Source organism: Symphalangus syndactylus, chromosome 2 (genome assembly GCF_028878055.3).
Source record: "Symphalangus syndactylus isolate Jambi chromosome 2, NHGRI_mSymSyn1-v2.1_pri, whole genome shotgun sequence".
NCBI lineage: Eukaryota > Metazoa > Chordata > Mammalia > Primates > Hylobatidae > Symphalangus > Symphalangus syndactylus.
Genome location: NC_072424.2, coordinates 104,370,930 through 104,383,472, shown reverse-complemented (window position 1 = coordinate 104,383,472; position 12,543 = coordinate 104,370,930). Strand labels below are relative to the sequence as shown.

General features: G+C 34.6%; 1 non-coding gene across 1 annotated transcript; it reads left to right on the top strand.

The window, feature by feature from the left end:
- Window positions 1-11,643: 11,643 nt before the first annotated feature.
- Window positions 11,644-11,750, top strand: LOC129477679 (U6 spliceosomal RNA). The gene has a single exon (XR_008655874.1). It is a non-coding gene; the product is annotated as a U6 spliceosomal RNA (small nuclear RNA).
- Window positions 11,751-12,543: the final 793 nt, after the last annotated feature.

Sequence of the window (12,543 nt, the reverse complement as noted above, 5' to 3'; positions counted from 1 at the left end):
CATTTCTTGAAAGTAGATTACTTACATGAGCATAGCATTTTTATGCGATGCAATTTAGATAAGCACTGGCAGCAAAATGAAAGCTGGATTTCAAATGACACATCTAAAATATTTCATTCTGGTAGCTGTGTTGCTCGAAGCTGATATGTTTTCACAAAGTGTTACTAATTAAGATGTGTACTTAAATGGTATTTGTAAAGTTAAATAAGAAACTGATATTCAACGAAACAATTCTCGGAGAACTTCTAAATATTATATATATTTCCATTCTTGGTTTTACATATACAGATTTTATATATGTACATGTATATGTAAAATCTGTATATGTAAAATCAAGATGTAAAAATCTGTATATGTAAAATATTTATGTATTTCACCTATACATATTTATGGTTGAAATAAAGAATATCATAAACCACCAGCATAAGACATATAATGTTCAGGTTTGTTTTGCTTTAGGGATTATTTTCTAAGAAATATCAATATTTTTAAAAATGAAAAACGTACAACATACTAAAAAACTTACTTGTTAGTTTTGTGATATGATGAAGCATGTGTTTATTACAGCTACAGTCATGGGAATAAAAAGAGTGTAATAATGTCAGATTATGCCAAAGTTCTTTGCCCAGAAGTCCATTGCTAAGACATCTGCCTTATCCATGAGTCAGAGCAGATTGACAGCTATATTTTTAAACAAATGTGTCATCTTGTAAACCAGTGACCGTATCTTTCATTTTAAGTATCTAAAAAGCAACTGGCTCCTCCAAATCAACAATTCCCTGATTTAATTATAAATTTGATACCATTGAACATATTTTTGTTGTTTCCATTGTTGTAATACCTTAATGGGATAATAATTTAAGAACTATATTTAGACTAAAACATATATGATTGATTAAAAACAGAAAGTTTGGTGGATAAGCTTGTAATAAGTTCAAAGTATACAAAACAGAGAAGAATCAGAAAAATCTAAAATCCTTGATGTTTGAAATAGAAAAGAGTTACTATTAAGACTCCCTGCAATGAACCTATAAGTGAAGATGGTAGTAATCTCTTAACATAATCAGAGGGTCTTTGGAAGCAGTGGCAATGTAAGAAACAGTATTTATAGATAGTTATTTGCAGTATGCAAAATAACTGTAACTGAAGACAGCTGAATAATAGCTTTAAGAAACATCACTCTGACAATCACATTTAAAATCCAGTGATGGGAATTTTAAAGAAAGTGTCACAACTGAAAAGAAAAGTCTCTGTTAAAGATAATTCCAGAAAAGGATACTCAAAGCAGTACTAGTTTTCCAATTGCTGATTCTTCCATGAAAACCAGCTTCAGAATTTCCTTGGTAGTAAAAATTTGTACAATAGGACAAACAATGATGATCCAGAGAATCAAATCAGCTTTAGGTTGAAAAAAAAAACAACTTTATGCTCAAAAATATGTGCTTATTGGATAATATTGTCAATCATTTTAGTATACTTACATACTATTTTTAAATGACTGCTTAGCTGTCGCCTGTTACTTGGTTCTTTGCCTTAGAGGAAATAATGGGAAACTGATAATTTGGACATTTAATTGATACTTGGTTAAAAGGGTTAAACTCCTCTATTATCTCAATAATAGAAAAATGACACCTAGTTGTCTTATTTAGCAGGTATGATGCTGAGACCAAAGAGAAACCAAAACTACAGGACGAAACTGTGAATGTTTTGGTTTTCTTTTTGCACTACAAGATATGCAGACTAAAATGGAATTTGAGCATCGGATGAGAGAGTTTATTATGAGAATGAGTTGTTTGAAATTTATTTTATTTACATGAGATTCATGGGTGAAATAACAAATATAATTAACCACCAGCATCCTCAAATTGTCTTTTTCCTGAGTTCCTTTCAATCTACAGTATCATGCAACCACCAACCCTCTCAGGAAGACATCGTTATCAACATTTTTATCAAAATAGGTGAAAAACATTCTATACCACATTTGGGGCAGCATTCTTAGTGCAGTAACTTCACCGATTGCTCCTATACGGTATAGAGAGTGGAGAAAAACAGTTGCCATCTGAATCTATCTACTTATATGAAAGACTATGTTAATATACTGTGACATTGACTGAGAAGCAAACCAAAATAATTCAATGTTGAATGTGAAATGAGCATTAATTCTCTTCAATTTAGCCCAAATTTCCCAAGTTGACAGGCCCAATGAAGAAGGAATCCTATCTGTTAGTCAAGAAGAATAGTAAAAATGTTTTTTTCTGATGGTAATTAATTTTAAAGACTGCCACATCCCATGGAGTATACAATTTTTATATGAATCCATAGAATATTCACAGGGTATGTGCTGCTCAGAGCTGTGCAGAAAAATAGATCAATAGGAGATATGTTTGTTTGTTTATTATATGGAATTGGCTTATGCAATTATGAAGGCAGGTAAGCCCCTAGATCTACAGGGCAAGCCGAAGACCCAAAATTGATGATGGTTTAGTCCCAGTCCAAGTCGGAAGGCCTGAGAACCAGGAGAGCTGGTGGTGTGCTTCCTGTCTGAAGACTGGCAGGCTGGAGACGGAGGAACGGCCAGGGTTTCAGTTTGAGTTTAAAGGCAGGAAAAAAGTCAATGTCCCAGCTTCAAGGATGTTGGACAGAAAAAAAAAAAAAAGGTCTCTCTTATTTAAAAGAGGGTCAGCAATTTTGTTCTACTGAGGATTTCAACAGATTGGATGGGGCACCCACATTGAGGAAGGCAATCTGCTTTACTCAGTCTACCATTCAAATGTTAATCTCATCCAAATACACCTTCATGAAAACACTGAGAATAATGTTTGATCAAATATCTGGGCACCCTGTGGCCCAGTCAAGTTGACACATAAAATTATTCATTACAGGGTATATGTTTATGCTTCATCACATTTATGATATGCAAAGTTAATAAATAATTTTGAAGTTAAATAAAAATGATAACCAGCAACAGACCATTTCATGGAAAAGTAAAGCAGAGAGACTAAGATCAATGCATATAATATTCATTGCTTTTTCATGAAATTGTGGATTCTAATTGTAACTTAATCAAATGATTAAAATTTTGTTTTCATTTTAACAGATTAAAAAATGATTAGCTATTAATTACCTGCTTAATGAAACTAAAGAGTAGAATTCAACATTGTGTGCAAATCTAATAGTTTACCACAGAGAAAAGTAAATAGCAATATCTAATATTTCAAAAATTTTAAATGTTTTCTCTTCTAATCACTCTTATGAGATTGTTATTTAGTTTAATATCACAAATATTTTTTGAGTAGATAACATGCAAGTAATATTCTTGAAACTGTGGTGGAGTAGGGGAGGGTACACATACGAATCAAATAAAGTCTCCTACATCAAGCTTCTTATATAGTAATTACACTTTATTGAAATAGTGGCATAACTCTAGTTATAGTAGAACATAAGTTCACATAAAATTATAAAGAGTGACATGAAAAAAAAATAGAAAGCAATGGAGGGTTTTAAGTTAGAATTTAAATATGATGTATTCTGTGTTTCAGAAAAATCTTTCCAGCTGATATATGATGGATTATAAGGAGGTAGGAATGGAGTAAAGAGACAGGCAATTATGGGGTTTAAAGTACTTTAAATAAAAGATAGTCATAGATGAAATCAGCATCCCCACAGTGGGGGTGGTAAGTGGTCAGATTTCAGGATATATTTTCAAGGTAGTGATGGCTGAATTTAGAAGCAGGTTTTTAAAAAGTACACAAGAAAGAGAATAATCAATAATGGCACCTAGCTTTGCAGACTAAATAAATTCCTAATTTACTGTGATGGGGAGGGCTTGAGGGAGAATGGAAATTAAGGAAAAATTAATAGTTCTATTATGGTCATGTCCAGTTTGAGATGTTCATTGTCCATCCTGACAGAGATTGGAGAGAAATCATTGCATAGATGATGCTAGCACTCAAAGAAGAGACCTAGGTGCTAGATAAGACATTTGAATCAATATATGGATAGTATTTGAAGGCATAGGAAAGAATGAGATGGCACAGGTAGAAAAGGTAGATGCAGGAGCCCATGGGCACTTCAACATCCAGAGCCCAGTAGACAGAGGAGGAGGAGGCAGGAAATGTTTCTGAGGAGAGGCTGTGAGGGAGGGAAACCAGCAATATTAGAATACTAGAGAGGTATGTGTTTATAAAGGAGGCAATAGGCAGTGGTCAGCCTTTTCAAGTGCTTCTGGGAAGTGACAGAAAATGACAGAAAACTGACTGATGGCTTTGGCAATATATAAGTCTTCTGTCACCCTAAAAAGAACTATTTTAGCGGATTAGAGAGTATAAAAGCCTTATTGGAGCTCTGCCACTAGCTATGAGGTTGTAGCAGTGATGCAGCAGCCCACACCATTGCACCCTTACTGGCCTCTCCTTGCCTAGCAAGAAGGCCCTGCCACAGGAACAAGGCCAGGTTTGTTGATCTCTCTGAGGCTATTAACTGAACCTGGACAGTGATGCCCTGCATTAGGCAAAGCAGGAGTCAAAAGAGTACCAAAGACAGGTCCAGTCCCTCACTGGCAAGCACTCAAAGGAATTGAGAAGTCTCTGCAGTGCCAGCTATGTGAAATAGATGAGAACTTTGCTGTGAACTATCAAGACACTATTGGCCTCATGCAGGATGAGATTCAGAATGGGAAGGAAGAAATAATTAAGGCCTGCCACCTTAAGCAATGTCAGGACCTGTGGGATGCTCACAGAGCCCTTGACTTTGAGATTGCCACCTACAGAATGCTGCTGGAAGGTGAGGAGAGCAGGATTTCTCTGTCTCTTCCAAACTTTTCCTCTCAGAACTGGAGGGAAACCATTCTGTGTTCACTCCCTCTGGTTGACAGCCACTCATACAGGACCCTTCTGACATTTAAAACTGGGAGATGGACAGGTTATCAATGAACCTTCTCAGCCTCATGATTAGCTTGATGAAAACTGCACATACTCGCTGCAGCAATGTATCACCAGCAAGAATAAAAAGGAAGACTATATCCTAAAGAAACAGCCTTCAAATGCCTTTCTACAGCTTTTCAGTAGCATAAGATAAATTTGGAATAGAAATAAGCTACAGTTCTTAAGAATTAACATTCCTAAAAGATTTAGAACAAAAGTTTAAAACATAGTCTGGTTTATGAAGAAGTTTTGTGCTACACCGGTTTTGTAAAAATATTTTGAAAATCGTTATAACTGCTTTTTTTTCTAGCAAGTATTGGACTAACTTGTTTCTACTTCAATAAACCTTTGGAAAAACCAACCAGGAAACAACAACGATTTTAAAAATACTTCTTGGGATGAGTTGAAGAGAGAATGGAAGGTAAGAAACTGGGGAGAGCAAGAATGCTTTCACTTTTTGAGGAGTTTCGTTGTGAAGGAGAGAAGTAAACAAGATCAGTAGCTGGAGGAAAATGTGGGGTCAAGAGATGAGTTTTGGTTTTGGTTTTTAAAAATGGGTGATATTGAGACATGTATGGGCTAATTCTGTGGAGATGAAAAAAACTGATAATGCGGGTGAAAGAAGGTAGGTATATAATTGCAGGAACAAAGCCTTTGAGAAGAAAGGGGATGAGGTTCCAGGTCAGGAGGAGCTGGCCTAAGGAGCAGACACTCTCTTTCATAACAGGATAGAGGGCTGAGAAGTAGTTGGAGATGCAGGCAGGTTTTTAGAACTCATGGTGGAAACATGAGATCTTGATTTCATCAGACTACACTGGTTTTCTCTGTAAATGTTTTTGAGAGGTCATCATATGAATGTTAAAAGAGAAGATTTTGTTGAAGATTTGAGGAGAAAAGGATAGGACAGTGAATTTAACAGGAAAATGTAGTGGTATTCTGGAAGTGTTTAGTGTCCCTTCAAGATTTAAATTGAAGCCGGTTTTTCAGTTTTTTTTTTGTTTTTTTTTTGAGATGGAGTCTTGCTCTGTCGTCCAGGCTGGAGTGCAGTGGCATGATCTCGGCTCACTGCAACCTCTGCCTCCTGGGTTCAAGTGATTTTCCTGCCTCAGCCTCCCAAGTAGCTGGGATTACAGGTGCGTGCCACCATGCCCAGCTAATTTTTTATATTTTTAGTAGACAGGGGGTTTCACCATGTTAGCCAGGATGGTCTTGATCTCCTGACCTTGTGATCTGCCCACCTTGGCCTCCCAAAGTGCTGGGATTACAGGCATGAGCCACCGCACCAGGCATGTGGACCTTTTATTAGTCAAATTTTGTTTTTCATGTACACTTAGAAAGTAAGAAGGAAAATATGCTTAATTGCCACTGTTTTGCCAGATGGATATGATGGCTAGACCATAGAATCTAAGAGAGGTAAAGATAAAAGTTATTATGTGGGTGACAAAATAATCTGTACACCAAACCCTCATGACATGCAATTTACCTATATAGCAAACCTGAACATGTATACCCGAGCCTAAAATAAAATTTAAAAAGAGCAGCAAGTTCTCGGTACATTAATATTTGATTATTGACTTTATTTTCTCTGCTGTTACACATGTATTTTCTAAAAATACTACAAAGCTGACTCAGATATAAAAAATAAGCAATGTAGTACACGTGGCCTTGAATCTTATTCCAATTCAAACTTTGACTCAAGTTATTTGAGCACAGATTTTGAATATCAAGATAAATAGCCTATATACTTTGTGTTAAACCATTTAGAACACATATCATATAGATCAATTGAAGAATGCATTTATAAATAGAACTGTATAAACAATCCAAAGTGGAAGGAAGAACTTAGAAGAATGCCAAAAAAGAGAATATAAAAGCAATTATAGCACACTCAATAAAGGGAGAAAACAAGGAGACAAAGGTTATGTCTAAATAATGCCAAAGCAAACAGATGATAAGTGAAACATCTAGTCAATCAGCTGCATGTTTTGTCTATGGGGAGCCTAGAAACTGACTCGACTGATCTATTTTTTTTTTTTTTCACTGAATTGACTGAATTAAGTGGTTGTTTTTGGAAGCATGTTGACATATGCATAATGAAAGAGTCAGAAAGGAAGAAAAGGAAAGGATGCATTTGGGAAAAAAGTCCTTGGGATCTTGAAGTGATAGGTGATAAGATTAAAAGGTTTTAATTGAAATGAGAGCACATTTTCGGAGGGGGGATGAATTTAGCTACATTAATTCAAATTTGGAAAATAAGCTACAGGAGTGTATTTTCCATAATTATGGGAGACTTGTTTGTGACACAATGGAAATATTTGAAGACTAAGAATATAAAAGTTTCTAAAGGGTCTGCTTTTAGTCTCTTGTATTGATTCTGCTACATTTATTATTACTAGCATATATTACTAAAGTGCAAATTATCTTCCTTGAATTATAATTTCATTTACTATTACAACAATATTCATTTTCCTACCCTTCCTACTTTTTAAATACTGACTTTGAGCTACTCTTCTTAATACTTCACTATACAAGTATACTAACAAAAGAACAACTTCCAAATCTCCTAATGTCAAGATTATCTACCTGCAAACAATTTCTATTTAGAAAGTGCTATAAGTCATATTATGCACTTTCAAATTTATTCTACTTGGGAAGTAGTGAATTACTAAAGGAGATGCACTATCCTGCTAGGTCATGTGAATAGTAACGAGGAGGAGAAAGACACTCAACAGCATACAGTATTTGAAAATAAATATTCTTTTAGGACTTCAATATTTAGAGATTGATGAAGTATGTATATACATACATATAATTTTTAGTTTTGTTTAAAAATATATAAATTGTAGTATATGAAACAAGAAATTCTGCATGAATATTAGGGGAAGATTTATAGAAAGTATAGAAAAAAATGTCATTCAATTGACTCTATAGTACAAATGAGGCCAATACTATGCTGAATCTTTGCTGCTACTTCTAGATTATCTTCCTGATTTTTTTTCCTAAATTCTCTTAAAATGTCTCACTTAAACAATAATTTTTAAAGCTCCATTGAAGAATTACAAGGAAATAACTTGACAAAAGATTCAAACACATTTAACCTTGAAATACATATTTTCAATGATCTTTCCCTGCCCTCTGCCACCCAAAAACCCGTGAAGTGAGGTTCTAAGGCACTGTCCACATGGAACCCAGAGAGTAACTTCTTTCAGAATTCCCTTCTGCCTAACTCTGTAAGCAATATCCTACTTTCCAGAAAGCCATGTGGCCTATCGGGAAAAGGACTGACTTGGAAAACAGACGCTGGTCTTTCAGTTTACTAACTCTATGATTTTGGATGAGTTGTCTAAATTTTCTGTGTCGATTCAGACAGATGAGTAATGAGTTAAACAAGATAGTGTATGGAAAGTATGTAATACTTGCTTGATTTTCCTTATTGTCTTTACTTTGTATCAGTAGATCACAGCAGTTTCAAAATTCATTTTGTAAACACGCCGCTAAAATGTAAGCTGTTTCTCTACTCAGAAATAATGATGTTGAATTTGTTAATAAGAAATCCCTAAATATTTTATATTAAGAATACATAACACGTTTACATACAGACACTGAAGTTCAACTCCATTTTACTTCCCAAAATACACATTTTTGCGGGACAAAAACATCTCTATTCAGATCTGCCAGATCTTCTTATAACTTTCAGGTAAGCAGTTGTACTTATCATTCAAAGTTGTAATAGAAATTACTAATATTTTAAGCTCAACAAATTTTGCACCTCAAAATTTGAATCCAAGTGGAAATTGCAGTTTTAAATTCTGAAAGTTTTCTGGCTTTTCACCTTTGTACAAAATCTAAGACTTTCACTAATTCATACAAAATATATGAGCGATTGGCGAATCATGTATATGTTCTTAACCAAATGCTTAACTGAAAGTTTATACCAAATGTGAAATAAATGATATGAGTTCTTATATTTAAGCAATAGGTGATATGCTTAAAATAATCACTAACAAAAATAACCTTTATTTATAATAATAAAGAGTGAGCAAATAGAGATAACTTAAGGAAAAGACAATAAAATGCTCGCAAATAATTTTTTTAGGTTTCTTACAAACTTTTGAGTGCAATGTAATTTTTTCAAAAGATCTTTAATAATTTTGAAGCAATAGATATGTATTCTTTTATGTTAATTTGCTAAACCTCATTTCAATCTCTCTTTATTTTCTGAAGTCTCATAAGTAACATCTGTCATCCATCACTGACTGTCATCTGAGGGGAGAAAACAAGGAATGTTCCAAGCATGTTTTGAAAACTCTATGGAAATAAGTTGTTTAGACAGAGTAAGAGGTGTTAAATAGGAAAAATAGCCAATCTTGAAAGAGAGGGATCAGCTGTATAATGGGGGCAAGGGGGAGAAAAGACAAAAAAAAATTAAAAGATTTTATCAATAACAATAACAACTTGAATATCCATCCTGGTCCTATTTTTTTTTTTTTTTTTTTTTTTTTGAGACGGAGTCTCGCTCTGTCACCCAGGCTGGAGTGCGGTGGCGCGATCTCGGCTCACTGCAAGCTCCGCCTCCCAGGTTCACGCCATTCTCCTGCCTCAGCCTCTCCGAGTAGCTGGGACTACAGGCGCCCGCCACCACGCCCGGCTAATTTTTTGTATTTTTAGTAGAGACGGGGTTTCACCATGGTCTCGATCTCCTGACCTCATGATCCGCCCGCCTCGGCCTCCCAAAGTGCTGGGATTACAAGCGTGAGCCACCGCGCCCGGCCTCCTGGTCCTATTTTTTTAAAGTAAAACTTAATTGAAGAATTGAATGAAATTCTTATCTCATTGTTCAGTTGATAAAATTTAATGTTAAATGAACTTCTCTGTTTTAGGCAAGGGATAAATATGAGGACAGTTTGTTCACACCCTTCTAGTAATAGAAAGTTTGGATGCTAGGGAATGGTATATCAGAAATAATAAATTAATTCCAAAATGTTTTAATAACCAAAAAGAACATTTGAGTCAGATTAAAAAAAAAACACCAGATGCATTTGTATAAGACATACTAAACAGCAGCAGAACTCTCTTCTACCCTAAGTGTAGTCCCCACCACCACAGGTAAAGAAAAGATTAGAGATATCTCAGGAGATATATTGGAGCTACATACATGCATAATTTGGTTACAATGAAAACAGTCATCTAATTTACTGATTAGATATCTGTTTATGCAACAGAGTTGCTAATCTGCACTTGTACATTTGAAGCAGGGGAGGGGTTTAGGGAGGGTAGAAAACTTGAGGTATATGGCAGAGTGGAGAGAGAGGGTTATGTATGGAAAGAGCTGCAGTGAGGCAAGTGCACTCTCATTTCTTTGGGTGGCAGTAGATGTGTGCCTCATCATGGCCCAGTGGACAATAAGGAAGTAACTGTGCTTTAGATGTCTGCTTGGTATTCTATCAAGAGATCCTGGCAAGCGTGTAAGGATGAGGAGCCAGAGAAGACTCCATCTAAGAAATTCTTCAAAAGAGGTAAAGCCAGAAAATAATCTTCCTTATTTGCAAATGATAAAGAATTTATCAAAGGTGCCTCTAAAGAACCAACTCATGACACATGTAAAATGCCACTATTTAAACACATGCCACAAAGAGGGCTTAAGAAGGAGGGAAAGAAAAATCAATAGAGAAGGGAGTGTGCTTTCTCTCTGAACTACTTTTCTCTATGCCTGGATAAAGATGGACCCAGAAGGGAGAGGAAAGGATGAAAGAACAGCCCTCACTGCTACCTACAAGTGGCTTTTGGCCCAAAGTCAGGTTTGAATTAACGAAAAAAAGGATATGAGTTTGAAACTTTAAGCTGGATAAACCAGAATTGGATTAGATTGTTTCATGCCTTAAAATGATGATAAAGCTACGGGATCCTCTCAAGGTGTAATTGAAAGATGGAAAATGAAGAGTCTCCATGCCATGGTCAAAGGTAAAGATTACAGGGGAAAGAATAATGCTTCATGCTTGCACCCTCAAGTTTGGAAATTCAATACAGTGGTTATGTTAGTTAAGTGGCAATATTTAATTATATCTCCAAAAGTGTGTTCTTTTAAATTTAAGTTTACATAACGGATTATTGGATAAGCTTGACTCTTTCTCTAAAACATCTAATAAGAGAAGCCCTTATGATAAAAATCAGTGAAATCAAATCCAAATCTTGATTCCTTTTGTATTTCACATTATTCCACATGAAATTGATTCCTCAGTTATTGACCTTTTCCTATTGCTTTTTCAATAATAGTTCACATATATTTGCACTGGTGCTTTTCTAAAACTTCATGCTATTGTTTTTTTATTTTTATTATTGCCATAATAATACAATGTCACTTTATCAAAATCTACTTGTGTAAAATTGGAAGAGACATAATACTCCTATGTAATTTGAAGAACAAAAGTCTCTTTAACTTAAATGTATTTTTGAAACTTTATGAAGGAAATGATACTAACTTAGAAAGGATAAAATATTTAATGTTCAATGCATTATTTAATATAAAATAATATGAACTAGGTAATTCTTAAAAACCTCACAATGTTCCATTCTTATTTTGAAAGATTTGTAGAAGTTAGATGAAACATTTTCAGTCTCATAGAATTGACGTGGTATGTTGAGCTTATCATCCTTGATGCTTCTTTAGGGTTACCTGGCCAAGGGTCTTTGCCCAGGATTTGTCTTTATTAAATCCAAAGTACTACTCACTTCAGCAGCAAATATACTAAAATTGTGATGATACAGAGAAGATTACCATGGCCCCTACACAAAGGTGACACACAGATTCATGAAGCATTCTATATTTTTCCAGAAAAGATTGGGATTATATTTTCAAAGTGCTGAAAGAAAAAAAAAACTGTCAACCCAGAATTTTGTATCCTGCCAGAATAAGCTTTATAAATGAAAGAGAAATGAAGTCTTTCCCAGACAAGCAAATGCTGAAATAATTCATCATCACTAGACCAAACTTACAAAAAATGCTCAAAGGAGTTCTTAACATGGAAATAAAAGGTTGACACTCATCATCTAAAAACACATGAAAATATAAAACTCAGAGGTCTTATAAAAAAATTACACAAAGCAAGAAAATGAAGAAAGCAAATAGAAACATTACAAAACCCCACAAATTCATAAAGACACACACACACACACAAATACAAACAGAAAATAACATCAAAAGAAACAAAGAATCTACAAAGCAACTAGATAACAATGAACATTATGGCAGGAAATAAATTCACATATATATATCAATTTGAATATAAATTGATTAAATGCACCACTTAAAAGATACAAATTGGTGGAATGGATTAAAAACAAATCATGATTCAACTACATTCTGCTTACAAGAAACTTACCTTACTTGTAAAGACACATAGGGTGGTGGCAAAGAGATGGAAAGAGATATTCCACACACACAGAAACCAAAAGCAGGGATGAATAGCTATACTTACATTGGATAAAACAGATTTTACACTGACAACAGTAAAAAAAATGACAAACAAGGCCATTAGATAATGAATGATAGAGTTTGATTCAACAAGAATATATAACAACCTTAACTATATATGTACTCAACACCAGATAACCCAGATTCATA